This window comes from Dendropsophus ebraccatus, chromosome 14, assembly GCF_027789765.1.
Source record: "Dendropsophus ebraccatus isolate aDenEbr1 chromosome 14, aDenEbr1.pat, whole genome shotgun sequence".
NCBI classification, from domain to species: domain Eukaryota; kingdom Metazoa; phylum Chordata; class Amphibia; order Anura; family Hylidae; genus Dendropsophus; species Dendropsophus ebraccatus.
The window spans coordinates 68,764,163-68,780,175 of record NC_091467.1 but is presented as its reverse complement, the minus strand read 5'-3'; the positions used below and the strand labels follow the sequence as shown (position 1 = coordinate 68,780,175).

At 43.3% G+C, this 16,013-nt stretch overlaps 1 long non-coding RNA gene across 1 annotated transcript; it reads left to right on the top strand.

Annotated features, from left to right (window-relative positions):
- Nucleotides 1-380: 380 nt before the first annotated feature.
- Nucleotides 381-4,571, top strand: LOC138772676 (uncharacterized). The gene is made up of 4 exons (XR_011359797.1): nt 381-467; nt 2,378-2,406; nt 2,618-2,862; nt 4,427-4,571. It is a non-coding gene; the product is annotated as an uncharacterized lncRNA (long non-coding RNA).
- Nucleotides 4,572-16,013: the final 11,442 nt, after the last annotated feature.

The following is a 16,013-nucleotide window of genomic DNA, read 5'->3' as shown; positions in this document are numbered from 1 at the left end:
TGATCAATGTGAACCCAGCCTTAGCATGAAATCTGTAGATGAGAGGAATATGGATTTAAATGACTTCAAATTTGTCCTGACAATAGAAGCCAAAGGTGGGAACTCTTCTGTACCTCCAGTTCATAGAATTATTAAAGATAGAAATTTGTAGCTGAAACTTAGATCGAGAACATCTAGAGTAAACACCATATGGAGAATATTGTCCTAAGAGATTAAAGTAAGCCAATAGCTTCCAAGAAACTTGACTGATGAAGAACCTGGAGACTTTTATTCTTTGCCAAATGTCTAACAAATACAGATGAAGTCACCCCCCTGCGGCTGTAGCCTGGTACTATATATTGCGCCGCATCACCCGGTGATAGGTATACACAGATCAGCTAGTCTTATAAGCAGAGTCTTATATCCAGTCATCTCCATCATGAAGTCAGTCACCATTACCCTCCTGGTGGTCTTCGCCAGCCTCTTTGGTAAGTGTCTACATTATTGTTGGGAGCGTCTTCTAGTACAATGTCTGACACCCGACCTTCCCGGGCTCCAGGACAGCCTAACTATATGTCTCTTGTCATCATATTATTATATCACTCAGCAGATTTTATAGTCTGCAGCAGTAGCGTAATTTGGTGGGGGCAGAGGGGGCGGCCGCTCCCGGGCCCACACAGGCAGGGGGCCCACTGAAGATTTTGCCAGTTAATGCTGTCTGCAAAAGCTATTGTAGACAGACTTAACAAATGTCTATTGGCTGTAGGTGGCCCCTTGCCAGCAACCAGGGCTCCTGGGGGGCCTAACGGCTACCGAATGTTGTGTCTGACCATTTAGCTGTATGCCTTTGTATGTGAGGAGAACACACAGTTGAATGCAGCAGGGTGAATGACAAGGCGAAGAGAGCATCGGCTCTCCACCCTGCCAATCACTGTTGTGGCCACTAGAGGCCGTTCCCTCCCTTACAGCTGTGGAACATGAGTGATGTCACTCATGCGCTCAGAAAGCACGGAGAGAGCTGAAATCAGAAGACTACAGTACTGCAACCGCACAGCAGGTAAGTATGGCTTTTTTCCCTTAGTTATAAAGGAGGAGACCTATGTGGGTGGGGCTAACTCCTGGGAAGGATGTTACCTATGGGGGTTGGGATATGGGATGTGCTGGCTAACTGAAAAGGGGGTTCCTTATCTGGAGGTACAGTCTACTTACAGTGGTAGTGGTGGGGGGTGTCTAACCACAAGGAGGATTACCAGGGAGATTACTGCCTACATGGAGGATACTACCTTTCTTGTGTGTGTGTGTGTGTGTGGGGGGGGGGGGGGTTGCCTGCACAGAGAGGTCTAAATACTAGATAGATGCACAGAGGCAGTACAACTTCTTTATGAGGGCACAGAGGGCCCTAACTACTACTACATAGAAACAGAGGGAAATAGTTACTATATTGGGGCACAGAAGGCCCAACTACTATATGGATGCACAGAGAAGCTGAATTTCAACATGAAGGTACAGAGGGGCCTGACTACTATATGGGGGTGCACAGGGAAGGTCTATCGTCTATCGTCCAGCATTTGTACTATACATTTACTCTATTGGTACTGCGGGTATCTCTTTTCGGTGTTGCCTATTTGGTCACTGACCATCAGCTATGGTGTAGTCCTTATGCTGCCCAATAGATATTAGACAGATATATATGAGATAGAAGAATGGATGGATGGCTAATTAGAAAACTGAAACAGTGCCACAGCTTGCTCTATGTTGTTTGTGGTATTACAACTTGGTTCCATTCTCTTTTAGTGGAACTGAGCTGCACTACCACATCCAAGCTTTGGAGGAGAGTGGCACTGTTTCTGGAAAAAGGCAGCTATGTTTTTGCAATGCTGGATAACCCCTTTAATTTTTACATAGTTTTATATGTGAAATGTAGAAAGTCTTTTCTACTGTTCTCCGTCCCTGTTCACTATGAATAATGGAGTAGAAAATACCCTTTATTATTCGGAAATCATTGTCATCTGCTGAGGTTCCCTATGAGTAACATAATCGGTTGGGGGCCCACTGAGACTCACTCTGCCCCCCCTAGTTTGAACCCCTAGCTACGCCCCTGGTCTGCAGTAATGTTAGGTCATTGTCCTAGACTACCATGGGCTCTAACATTAACTCCTTCACTGCCACCAGAGATGCTAACATAACCTGCCCCCCCCCCCCCCCACCACCACCACCACCACCTTCCCAGGGTCCAGGTCAGCTTAGCTATCCCGTTATATGTTCCATTCTGGATTATGGGAAAGATGGATGACTAATTTAGAGAAGCCGTATTAGAGACAGATATGACGTGATGATAGATATCAGTATTATTACTATGATATCACAACTTAATGACACTTTATTTTTTGTTTTGCAGTTACTGCTCGGGGACTAGTCGGCGGTAATGTAAGTGACACCATCTATATATCTATACCGTACACATACCTCAAGAACATGTGTTTTACCATTAGCAATCACATCTTATCTCCGAGGGAAAGCAGAGATGTAGCAGAGCAGAATATGTGCCGTATGCCAGTAACCCAGAGAAGGTTCTTTATAATAAAAAGGGACATAAGTGATGATGATGGTGTCTAATGTCTTGTTTCCATATATACAGGGTGCGCTCACTGGTAGCCTAGCAGGAATTCCTCTTTAAGCCATAGGCACGGGAAATCTCGGCACCCAAGGTTTAGAGGCTGCTGGGCAACTTACAGGAGGCGGCGTAAATGCTGGTGGAAGCCTTTCACCAGCCACTGATGGTCTTCCTGTTGTAGGCAATGTGGTTCCTGAACTTGTGAAAACCGTTGGTGGTGTAGTTTCTAGTGCCACTGGCTAAATCCTTGGATCTCCATTTCTGCCCAGGTAAAATCTGATGATAACTATAGAATATATTAGAATGTGTTACTTAGAAACTGTCCAATATTATTTGGGTTGTTCAGACACTGGCCCGATCGTCTGGACTATGCTTTTTTCTGCTTGTGATCTGTCCCTCCCCCCCCTCCCCCCTACAAACATGAACTTGCCCACCCAGCCAATCAGTGGCCACAGTGGGGTCATTTGTCAGTCACTGATTGGTTGAGCGGGTACTGTAGGTCCAATGGGGAATATGTAATAAGGAGAAGAAACCAGAGAAGGACAGGAGGCATTAGTGCAAGGACCGGAGGAGGGGAGTGTGAGATGTTTATTAGATTATTTATAGAGCAAATTTTACTTTTGCCTGTATAACCCCTTCACTATAAGAACAAGCAGGAGTGGGGTCCTGGGATATAACCCACCTGTATAACATTAGTATAGATATCACCACTATCCGCAACTTCAAATGGAGTTTGGGAATTTATAACTTTTTTGACTTTGTCAATTAAAAATGGGATCCAGAGCCCATTTTAAGACTATTTGTGTCACTACTGAATGCAGCTACCTATCAGGATACTGTCCAGCTGCCGTCCATAGGATACATTAAAGGGGTTGTCCAGCGAAAAAAAAAAATTCTTTCAAATCAACTGGTATCAGAAAGTTAAATAGATTTGTAATTTACTTCTATTTAAAAATCTCAAGTCTTCCCATACTTATAAGCTACTATATATCCTGCAGGAAGTGTTATTTATTTACATTCAGAAACAGTGCTCTCTGCTGCCATCTCTGGCGGAGTCAGGAACTGTCCTGAGCTGGAGAGGTTTTCTATGGGGATTTGCTGCTGCTCTGGACAGTTCCTGACTCCACCAGAGATGTCAGCAGAGAGCACTGTTTCTGAATGTAAATAAACAACACTTCCTGCAGGATATATAGTAGCTTACAAGTATGGGAAGACTTGAGATTTTTAAATAGAAGTAAATTACAAATCTATTTAACTTTCTGAAACCAGTTGATTTGAAAGAAAAAAAAAATTCGCTGGACAACCCCTTTAAGCTATAGTCATCTGGTGGGCTGCAGCTGTCACTCAGTTGTTAGAATAAGGACTTATTCATATGTTTCCATGAAACACGAAACCATGGACGGGTAAGCGAAGATATGGAATGACCCACCGGCATTAGGTATCATTGTTTAGATGTTTAAATCTTCTTACAACTGTAATGACACACCCTCGCAGAGACGCTCCTGTCACTGACACTTAAACGCTGCACTAGTCATTGACTGTGAGGATTGGGCTCTTGATAGAGCTGATACTTATGCGTTATGGAGCGAGCACAGCTCCTGAGCTCGCTTTATTGTTCCATAGTAAAAGCACAGTGTACAGGTACCACATGGAGCCCTAAGTCCCAGGCGTCCATACCGCACCTGTACAGCATGGGTCATCTAGGGATTAACCACACCCCTAAAATCCCATCCACAGTGTGACCACACCCCTAAGCCACACCCACTATGTGACCACATACAAAACGTTGTATTTTTTCACAAGGAGTAATTAAATTTTCTTTTTATCTTCCAGGTCGCACAATGGATTCCTGACCAGGACGGGCCGAGGATAAATTTCCCCTCTGATGATTTGTTTCCTCTTCTCTCCTGACCCATCATATTCTCTCTCCATGATTTCCCCTCCCTCCATGTCTCACAATCAATAAAGTAGAATAGATCAGCACATTGTGTTCTGAGGTCACTTGGTTTAATGGTTTGGCTTAAATGGGCTCCAGTCTTTAGAAAGAAAACATTGACATGTTACAAGTTTTGACAGGTCAAAAAAAAAACAGTATTCCCACTATGCAGGTGCACACTGTCATTGACTTTCTATGATGTACAGAACGAGATAAGTTATAGTGGAGTTATAAAGATGGCTCTAACTACATGGAAGGAGACTGGGTGATCTTAAAATAGAAGGAAAATGTAAACCTTTAATGAGAAAGGAAGGAGGCTTGCTGATACTGAATGAGGCCGGTGTGCTGAGTCTTGAGATGTCTAAGAATACAGTAAGACACCTGGAAAAAGAAAGTGACCAGGTGCTATGGTGGTAAGGTGGTATGGATCTACATAATAAATGTAGGATGGATGACCGGAGTGAACGTTGTAAGTTTTATAATTGAAAAATAAATAAAGTATATATATATATATATATATATATATATATATATATATATATATATATATCCACCAATATCTACTGCTGCCCTGGGAGAAAATTGATATTACGTCTCTGATCCACCAAGGTCAACTGCTGTCCATGGCGGTAATTGAATTACTGACTGGCTGATTGACATTTTTTTAACCCCTTCACGTCAGTAACCTCTATATATACGTTCCCACTGCACATACCCTGCACATTCCTGACTTTAGGGACTAGCCGATGTGTGTGGGACCGCTACAGTAAGAGCGTTCCCGCACACATCAGTGTGTCTTAAGCCGAGGATAATGAGAGGCAGCTGCGATCCCCCAGTTGCTTCTCATTAATCCCTTAAACGCTGCGATCTATAGCGATTATGGCATTTAGGGTACTCAGTGACAGGACAAGCTCCTATCACTGAGTGATCGGGTCCTGAGTGATCTGCTCTCAGGCAGGCTCTATGTATAGATCGCTGATAACACTGATCTATGCTATGCTATGGTATATCATAGATCAGTATATGCAATCTAATAATTGCATGTTTTGCTGTACAATAAAAGTGTAAACAAAAAATTGTAATAAAAAAGTTTTTTAAAGTATTAACCTTATAACTCCCCCCCCCAATAAAAGTTTAAAATACCTTCTTGCCCATTATCAAACTAAAAATATAAAAAAATAAATATACATATTGTATATCGTAGAGTGCGTAATTGTCCGATCTATTAAAATATAACATTATTGTTCCCTCACTGTGAACGGCGTAAACAAAAAAAAAAAAAAAAAAAAAAAGAATGCTGATTTTTTTAATTATATATCAGAAAAAAATAAAAAATAAAAAGCGATCAAAATTTTTCTGTTACACCAATATGAAATCAATAATAACTAGAGATCATGGTGCAAAAAAATGACACCTCAACCAGCCCGGTAGGTAGAAAAATAAAGGTGCTATGGCTCTTAGAAGGTGGGGAGCAACATTGCATTAATTTGATCCGGACATCCAGGCTTCAAAGGCTTAAATTTGAAGACATACTGAATACTGGATTTAAGACAATTTTAAGGGGTTTTCTGATTAAAACTTACTCGACCCCAGGCTATCTCCACATCTGCCCCTGGCTCTTTTGTTTTGAATGGACCCGCGACTCTATTTACTCTCTATGGAGCCGCCGGAAAGAGTGGAGTGCTGTACTAGTCTCTTTCTTGCAGCTCCATAAAGAATGAATACAACCTCTATGTAAAATGAAAATACACCAGGAAACCTTCTTTCCTCTACATTAGCATGGACAGAAAGCCCAGTTTTAAGCAAAAGAAACATTTTCATGCACCCATTTAAATCACGTCGCCGATGCCAACTACAGATGGCATAGGCAAGGGGGAAAACAAACAGCACCCACCGCTAGCTGTCATTGTGTGTGTGAGGTAGGGTCAGACATGTCCTACACATAAAGGGGTGTGGGTCTCGTGGAAACAATTTAAAAATTTAAATTGAGGCCCTTGAGTGAGGTGAGTCCTCCAAAAATCCTGGGGTTACAGGGGAACTGATAACAATACACTCTTTCTAAGAGACCATGGAATTTGAATGTTCACACTGGAAATCCTCTAAAGAGTATCTAAGAGAAGGCAAGTACGGTAGCCCCTGCAAATGAGGACATGTTTTATTTTTTAGGCACTTTTAATAAAAAAAAAAAAAAGACATCAAAATTTAAATAAAATTTGATGGAAAACCCCACTTGCCCAAGGTGTTCTGTTCGTTCTTCTTGATTGGTCCTAACTGGATGATTATAGCTCAGTGACATCAAGGAGTATTGTTTATGTTCATTGGTATACTCTAGTGGTCTGGAAGTTTAAGGGACAACTGACTGTCCATGAGTTGTACTGAACTTGGGATTGCTTACTGTGGACTGATACAGAGCCCCCATGTCAGAAAGGACGGTCTAATGACGTCTCCTCTATATGTCTATAAACTTTTGGAGATATTTGTAAATACACTGATTTATCTTGGCATTTTAATTTATGATTCTAATAAAAATAGATTTTTAAGCGTATCCTTTTTTTTTGCATTTTTCTCTGTTTGGTGCAAGGATTAGCTGATCCGGATTGGTGTACCCAGAATTACACCATTGATTGCCCACTAGTTGTCAAATTAAGCACAGCTGAAATATAAAGGGTTAAAGTGTTGCAATGTTTTATTGTTCTGACCAATCACATGTGCAGGTGCTTCCTGCATTTTCCTACCTTCTACACTTCTTCGCTCTCCTCAATCTCCACACAGCCCCATCAAAGAGAATGAGTCTTAGGTTCCCCTATAAAAGGGAAGTTAGTTCCTGGTGGGAGGTCTGGAGTTGGTAGATGGTGGTAGGGTACACAGCCAAGAGAGAGAGAAAGTTCCTGCTGCAGTGAGGCCAGGGCCCTTGTCAGGGAGTAAAACACTTTCAAAGATTCCTTCTGCTGAAGTGAACTGTCCTCCAGGGTACACCTTGTCCACGCCAAGCATCTTTCCCAAGTTTTCTTAGGACGGTTACCACAGCAAGGAACTGATCCCCAGTAAGACAAAAAGCAGCAAGCTGAAGTATCTTACTCACTATGCACGGCTCTTCTGTGAAGTCTCGGAAAATCTGCTACACCCAATAGTAAAGTGTGGTGTCCCACCACGGGTGTTGTGTACGTCACACCTGTCCCAAAAGCCCTTTTACTCAAAGCCAAGTGGTGATGAAGGTAGTCTGTTATTTCGCCACTAGATGCCAATATTTTCTATGTATACTCTTTTCTGTTGCACAGCTGAAATGAGCAAAGGATTACTGCTCCTTATGTATTATGTACTTTTATTGACCAATAGAGATACTCTTTTTTTTCAGCCTATCCTTTCTCTTTTTTCCTTTTCACACATTCTTCCCCACCACTCACAAGGTCTGTTACATACCCCTGTAGGAAGTAGTCACTTGGTTGGAGGAAGTGTAGCGTTAATCTTACACAGATTCTCATGGAAGGAGGACACAAAGAGCAGATGTCCCGGCTGTAGCCAAGCCAGGGCCTGACTTTGCCAGTACCCCTGTCCGGGACAGTCCAGTTGTGTTAGTGAGTCGAGACACGTGTATGAAGCACCCACAGACGCTCATTTTCTTCAGTCTATCTTTCAGATCTACTATGCAGTGCTAAACAATACAGGGAGAAGAGTCTGGGATAAACCCAGCCCACACCGAGAAAGTTATAAACAAAAATAAGCAGTGTGAAGCCAATGTCCCATGCGTCTTTTGTTGGTACATATAAATTGATGTGCTCACAGTCTCTTTGGCTGCCACTAGCCTGTAAGCTTGCACATTTATTATATATAACTTGCTGGAGCACTTATCTCTTTATGATTTATCACTTATGCTTTATACATTCATATAAGGTGTTGGACTCATGTTTTGTTGCCTTCACTTTTTATTTCTTTCATATGATCTGTTCGCATTACATGTTCACATAAGACTGCACATAGACCCAAAGCAAAGAGCAACCATAATTAATAAGCAAAGCTGCCAGGAATAAAGACAGAGACACCGATGTAACTTTTGCTGGGTGGTGATCGGCCACAGCTTTTAATTATTTCTCAAACCAAACCAAGAACCGGGCACGTAGTGCCGAACTCTTAGACCGAGGGGTGTAAAGGGGTATGCCGGACGACAGACTCCTGCCGTGCAAGTCCGCCTTACTAACTCAACACGCCTGCTTAGCAGGTAATTTCCACCAGCTGTGACTTATGTATAATTACAAAAAGAAAGCACAAAAAGAAACAAAACACCATGACAAACCAAGATCAAAAGGGAGGGCGGGTGGGCAAACCGGCTGCAGGTCAGTCCTGTGGAGACTGAGGGCAGGAAGAGGAAGTTCAGGTTCCTAAAGGCAGAGGGAGGGGTTAGAGCAAGGAGGGAATCCAGCCTATTGGCCACAGAGCTCATAGGAAACATACAGGAGCTGTGTCTGAGAGGGGTGTGGGGAGGAGTTACAGCCTCACAGGAACTGTTAACCCTTTCCTGGCAGCTGCTGACGATCAGGTTTTAGGAGGAAACAGAGGAGAGTGCATGTGCAGTCAGTATGCACCCTCCATATCCAGTCAGGTGCCTTCCAGGTAGCTGCGGGCTTGTCTCAGGTGTGCATGAACAGAGTGGGCGTTCCTTTCTGCCGTGACGCAACGTTTCGGGGTAAGGAGTACGTCCTGGCTGATAGGACGTGCTCCTATTTGACCCGGCCCCCTGAATAACGTCATTAATGACAAAAAACATGTGATGACATATTCACCATATTAACAGTATCAAGTATATTATAAATACATCACCTTTGTTTGGCCAAGCCTGTGGTGTAAAGGTAAGCTGGGCATAGTCATATATACTTATGTGTTATAGAAATGATTTAATTTAAATACATTGAGACCTTGTGGTTCAAAGCTATTTAATATTCTAATCCAAAAGCACTCGCTTTTTTCTAACATCTGCCTGTGTGCCAGTTATGTTGAGTTGCTCTAATATAACCCATTTTAATTCATATACATGATGTCCCATCTGTTTAAAATGTCGGGCCACTGTAGTTTCTCCGTATGTTTTTTCTTCTTCACTTACAGTATATCTTTTTTTGTCATATTTTCTTAATAATGCCCTATGCTCGTCAAGTTTCACTTTCACTTGTCTACTTGTTTGGCCTACATAACATTTGCCGCAGGGGCATTTTAACATGTATCAGACATTATCACTACAGCATGTGTAATATCCTCTAAACGCTATTGTGTGTCCCTTTGTGGTATGTTGTAAACTTTCTCCCACAATTTTTACTGAAGAATGACTGAGAAGCAGAGGAGACTGAGATTGTGCAGAGGAGTAAGCCCAACAGATAATATAGTATGTATTGTAAAACTGGGAGGGCAGAGGAGGAGTGGGGCAGGCAGAGGAGGAGTGGGGCGGGCAGAGGAGGAGTGGGGCGGGCAGAGGAGGAGTGAGCCATGCAGAGGACGAGTGGGGCGGGCAGAGGAGGAGTAGATCAGGCAGAGGAGGAGTAGATCAGGCAGAGAATGTGTTGAGGGGCGGGTTTCCCTGTGACAGAGAGGAAATACATCACGTCTCAATATGGCACCTGTGGAACAGCACTGAGACGTGATGTGTTTCCTTCTTCCTGAACTACAGAACTTCCTGTGGGACTTTGATTCTTTGAAAAACGGATAACATTACAGCTGTCCTAATGAGTGTAAATGGCAATGTTATATAACTTTCCTTAATTAGCCCGGAGTACCCCTTTATCCCCTTAAGGACAGAGCCTGAAATGGCCTTAATGACAGAGACAAATTTTATGAATATGAGCAGTGTCACTTTATTCATTAATAACTTCGGGATGCTTTTACCTATCCGGCTGATTCTGAGATTGTTTTCTCGTGACATATTGTACTTTACATTTCTGGTAAATTGGAGTCGATAATCATAACGAATCTTTATGAAAAAAAACCAAATAACGTGAAAAAATACATTTTTCCAACTTTGAAACTTTTTTGCTTATACAGAAAGTGGTTATACCACATAAATTATTTATTAACTAGCATTAGCAACATGTCTACTTTATGTTGGCGGCATTTATTAAACGATCTTTCATTTTTTTTAGACAATAGGAAGCTTAAAACATTAGCAGCAAATTTGTAATTTTCAGTAAAATTTCAAAATCAGATATTTTTAGGGACCTGCTAAAGTGTATTTGAGGGGCCTGTATGTTAGAAAGCCCCACAAAGCACCCCATTTCAGAAACTGCACCCCCCACACTCTGCAAAAGCATATCCAGAAAGTTTTTTAACCCTTTAGGGGAGTCACAGAAATAAAAGCTAAGTGTGTAAGAAATTAGAAAATTTTTATTTTCTGTGCAGAGATTTTATTGTAATCCAATATTTTTCATAATTATAAACCTATTAACAGAGAAATGCACCCCAATATTTATTGCCCCGTTTCTACAGTTTATAGAAATACCCCATATGTGGCCCTATTGCGCTATTTGACGCAACCACAAGCCTCAGATATAAGGGAGCGCCTAGTGAATTTCAACGCCTCCGTTATATTTGGTCATTTTTGACTCTACCACTTCAGGTTGGCAGAGGCTCTGGGGTGCCAAAACCTAAAAAACACCCCTAAAGGGACACCATTTAGAAAACTACACCCCTTGAGGAATGTAACAAGGGGTGCGGTGAGCATCTGGACCCCATAGGTGCTTCCCAGATTTTCAGAACAATATGGCGTGAAAAAAGAAAAATTTATTTTTTACACTAAAACGTTGTTTTAGCCTTCAATTTTTCATTTTCTTAAAGGGATAAGAGGAAAAAAAAGACGCAAAATGTGTAGCGCAGTTTCTCCCGAGTACGGAAATACCCCACATGTGGACATTAAGTGCCAAGCGGGCGCAAGACGAGCATCCAAAGGGAAAAAGCGCCAATTGGCTTTTGGAAGCTGAATTTCACTGGAAAGGATTTCAAGGGCCATGTCGCATTTACAGAGCCCTTGTGCTGCCAAGAGACTGGAAACCCCCCACAAGTGACCCCATTCTGGAAATTAAACCCTGAGGGAATCTAACAAGGGGGGCAGTGAGCATATGGACCCCACTGGTGACGGGCACACATGTGGAACAATGTGACGTGAAAGGGAAAATTTTCATTTTTTTACTTTCATGGCACAAATGTGCCCGTCATCAAGGGGTCCATATCCTCACTGCACCCCTTGTTAGATTCCTTGAGGGGTTTGTTTTCCAGAATGGGGTCACTTGTGGGGGGTTTCCAGTGTTTTGGCAGCACAAGGGCTCTGTAAATGCGACATGGCGTTCATCATCCATTCTAGCCAAATCCAACCTCCAAAATCCAAATGGCGCTCCTTCCCTTCGGAGGCTTGCCCTGCACCCACATGGCGCTTTATGTCCACATGTGGGGTATTTATAGACTCGGGGGAAATTGCTCTACACATTGTGTGTTTATTTTCTCTTTTAACCCCTTGTGAAAATGATAAATTCAAGGCTAAACCAACATTATAGTGTAAAAAATGTAATATTTCATTTTCACGCCACATTGTTCCACATTTGTGTCCGTCACCAGTGGGGTCCATATGCTCACTACACCGCTTGTTACATTCCTTGAGGGGTGTAGTTTTCATAATGGGGTCACTTGTTGGGGGTTTCCACTGTCTTGGCAACACAGGGGCCTTTTGAATGCAACATGGCCCTCGAAATCCATTCTATCCAAATCCAGCCTTCAAAAACCAAATGGCGCTCCTTCCCTTCGGAGGCTTACCCTGCACCCGCATGGCGCTTTATGTCCACATGTGGGGTATTTCCGTACTCAGGGAAAATTGCGCTACACATTTAGTGTTTTTTTATCTTTTAGCCCCTTGTAAAAAAATGAAAAAATCATGACAAGATTAATGATTTAGAGTAAAAATTTTACAAAAATTACACTAAATGTTGGTCTAGCCTTGATTTTTTTCATTTCCACAAGGGGTTAAAAAAGAAAATGAACACAAAACGTGTAGGGTAGTTTCCCCTGAGTACAAAAATACCCCACATGTGGACATATTGTGCCATATGGGCACAGGGCAAACCACCAAAGGGACAGAGTGCCATTTAGAGGCTGGAATGGAGGATGGAGGCCATGTCGCAATTACAAAGCTCTTGTGCTGCCAGGACAGTAAAAACCCCGACAAGTGACCCAATTCTGGAAACTACACCCCATAAGGAATCTAACAAGGGGTGCAGTGAGCATATGGACCCCACTGGTGACGGGCACTTATGTAGAACATGTGCCAAGAAAATAAAAAATATCCTTTTTTTCATTTTCACGTCCCAAATGTGGCCGTCACCAGGGGGCCATATCTCGGCTGCCCCCCTCGTTAGATTCCTTATGGGGTGTAGTTTCCAGAATGGGGTCACTTGTGGGGGGTTTCTATTGTCCTGGCAGCACAGAGGCTTTGTAATTGCATCATGGCAAGTCTCTAATGGGAATGGCGGCCATACCTATTTAGCTGGGGAAAAGGGACAATTCTAATTTATTTGGGGGTATTAGGCCAATTATTGGTTTATAAGGTTGAAAATGACAGGTGTCCATCAAACTCAATCTGTGTTGATCCAGAGGAAGGCAAAAAACCCTCGTAAGGCAGACGACAGTAGCCTCATCACAGGGGAAAAATTCCTTCCCGACTCCATATTGGCGATCAGAATAATCCCTGGATCAACGTGACCCCTGAAATAGGAATAAGGGAAGGAATTTAGATAATGTAGAACCCCAGTGACGTGTGGTGCACCTTGGAGCGATCCAGTATGCAGAGGCCGGGGTGATCAGGACAGGTGTCACACGGGAAAATGGTGTCCTTCCTGATCCCCCTGTTACGCCACACTCTGCACTTCTTCTGGGGTCTCCCTTTCTCCAGTGTGGGGGACGTCACCTGGAAAATGTTGCCCTTCATATCCTTCATATCCAGAAGCACTGGGTCCGCTCCATGGCTGCTAAATATTAGGGCTCTATTACTACTTCTGATATTTTCGTATCAAGCTACAGTAGCTAGGGCAGCGAGGGACCGGAAGAGGGGGTGCTGGTATAAAAGTTATCCCCGTACAGGTGGTGACCTTTATCCAGCAGTGGGAAGATCAGTTCCTGGACGATCTTCCCACTTGTTCCGAGGATAGGGGGGGAGGGGGCATCTGGGGGCATCTGGGGGCTGGATTTGGGTGTCCCTTCCTACATACACTCTAAGGGTATGTGCACACTGCGGAATGGGGACAGATAACCCTTCGTGCATTTCACAGCTGGCACCCACCGGCAGAGTGATGCAGGCACACGTCTCCTCAGGTGTCATAGACTCCATTCTATGCACGGGCGGATTCCGCTCTCCGTCCAACGTGTTTATTCTTTGGATTGACGACGGAATCCGCCTGTGCATAGAATGGACTCTATGACACGGGTGGAGACATGCGCCGAAGGATCCCCACATTCATCCTCACTGGCTGTTTCCGTGTCGGAGGCAATAATAACGTATCCCTCTGACGCCGAAAACACCATGGGGGTCATCTTTATACGGGGATTGGTATATGGGGTATGTAAATGTGTAGTGTCAAACTTTATTCAATGTAGTGTGGTGTAATGTAGTGTTTTTTACGTGTTTTTTTACAGTAAGTATAAAAAAAAACCTACGCCAACAAAGGAGTTGCTGATAAATGCCGCACTTATGTGCGGCACTTATCAGCAGACCGTGGCAGTAGAAAATAGAAAAAAAACACCCTACGCCAAAAAGGAGGAGTTGCTGATTAGCAGCGCACTTTCGTGCAAGGCTGATCAACACTCAGCGGCGATAGGGTGCGGAAATTTTGGGAAAAAAAAAAAAACTTTTACTACATTCTGAACATCCCTGTAGCTGCTGATAAGTGTATTACACATATCAGCCGCTAGAGGGCAGCAGAGCGCAAAATCCGGAAAAAGACGAGGCTGGAGCCGAAAAAAGCCGATGGGGACCGCCGGAAATAACTGAAGACCCGACTGAAAGAGGAGGACGCTACAAACCCGGAAGACGTCGATCAGGACCCCGGGACAGGTGAGTAATGTTCAAATACCTGCTCTGGACCCCTCAGCTACCTAGCTGAGGGGTCCAGAGCAGGTATTTACTATTTTTGGGGACTCTGATCGCCGTGCCACCGGGAGTTAACCACCCCCCGTGCCGAGAAGCTAAGATGGCCTGCTATGATTTATAGCAGGCCATCTTCCCCGATCGCTGTGTGCGTTCGGGGAAACATCGGGCGTAAATTTACGCCCTGATGCGTTAAGTACCAGGGCGCGGGGGCGTAAATTCACGCCCCGATGTCGTTAAGGGGTTAAAGACAGAGCCAATTTCCATTTTTGCACTTCCGTTTTTTCCTCCTTGTGCTTAAAAGGCCATAGCAGTTGCATTTTTTCACCTAGAAACCCACATGAGCCCTTATTTATTTTTTGCGCCACTAATTGTACTGTGCAATGAAAGGCTGAATTTTTTTTCATAAAAAAACACTGCAAAACCAGAAAAAATAAATGTGTGTTGAAATAAATAAATAAAAAATCCATTTGGTTTATTTGGGGGGTATTTGTTTTTATGCCTGGGGTAAAACTGACTTGTTATATATGTTCCTCAAGTCGTTATGATTACAACGATATTTAACATGTATAACTTATATTGTATCTGATGGCCTGTAAAAAATTCAAACCATTGTTAACAAATATATGTTCCATAAAACCGCTCCATTCCCAGGCTTATAGCGCTTTTATCCTTTGGTCTATGGGGCTGTGTCAGGTGTCATTTTTTGCGCCATGATGTGTTCCTTCTATCGGTACCTTGATTGCGCATATACGACTTTTTGATCGCTTTTTATTACATTTTTATGGATTTGATGCGTCCAAAATGCGCAATTTTCTACTTTTTTTTACACTTCTGCCGTTTACCGTGTTAGATCAGGAATGTGATTAATACCAAACCAAACATATTTGTTTATTTATTTATTTTTATTTATTTATAACATGGGAAAAGGGGGGTGATTCAAACTTTTATTAGGGGAGGGTTTTTTTTTTAATCAGTAATAACACTTTTTTTTTATTTATTTCATATACAAGAAGCCCCCTGGGGTTAGGGTTATTCCCCCCTGGGGTTAGGGTTATTCCCCCCTGGGGTTAGGGTTATTCCCCCTGGGGTTAGGGTTATTCCCCCCTGGGGTTAGGGTTATTCCCCCCTGGGGTTAGGGTTATTCCCCCTGGGGTTAGGGTTATTCCCCCCTGGGGTTAGGGTTATTCCCCCCTGGGGTTAGGGTTATTCCCCCTGGGGTTAGGGTTATTCCCCCCGGGGTTAGGGTTACCCCCCCCCCCCCCCCGGGGTTAGGGTTATTCCCCCTGGGGTTAGGGTTATCCCCCCCGGGGTTAGGGTTATTCCCCCTGGGGGACTGGTAGTATAAGTGCACTGATCTCTCACTGATCACTTCTTCC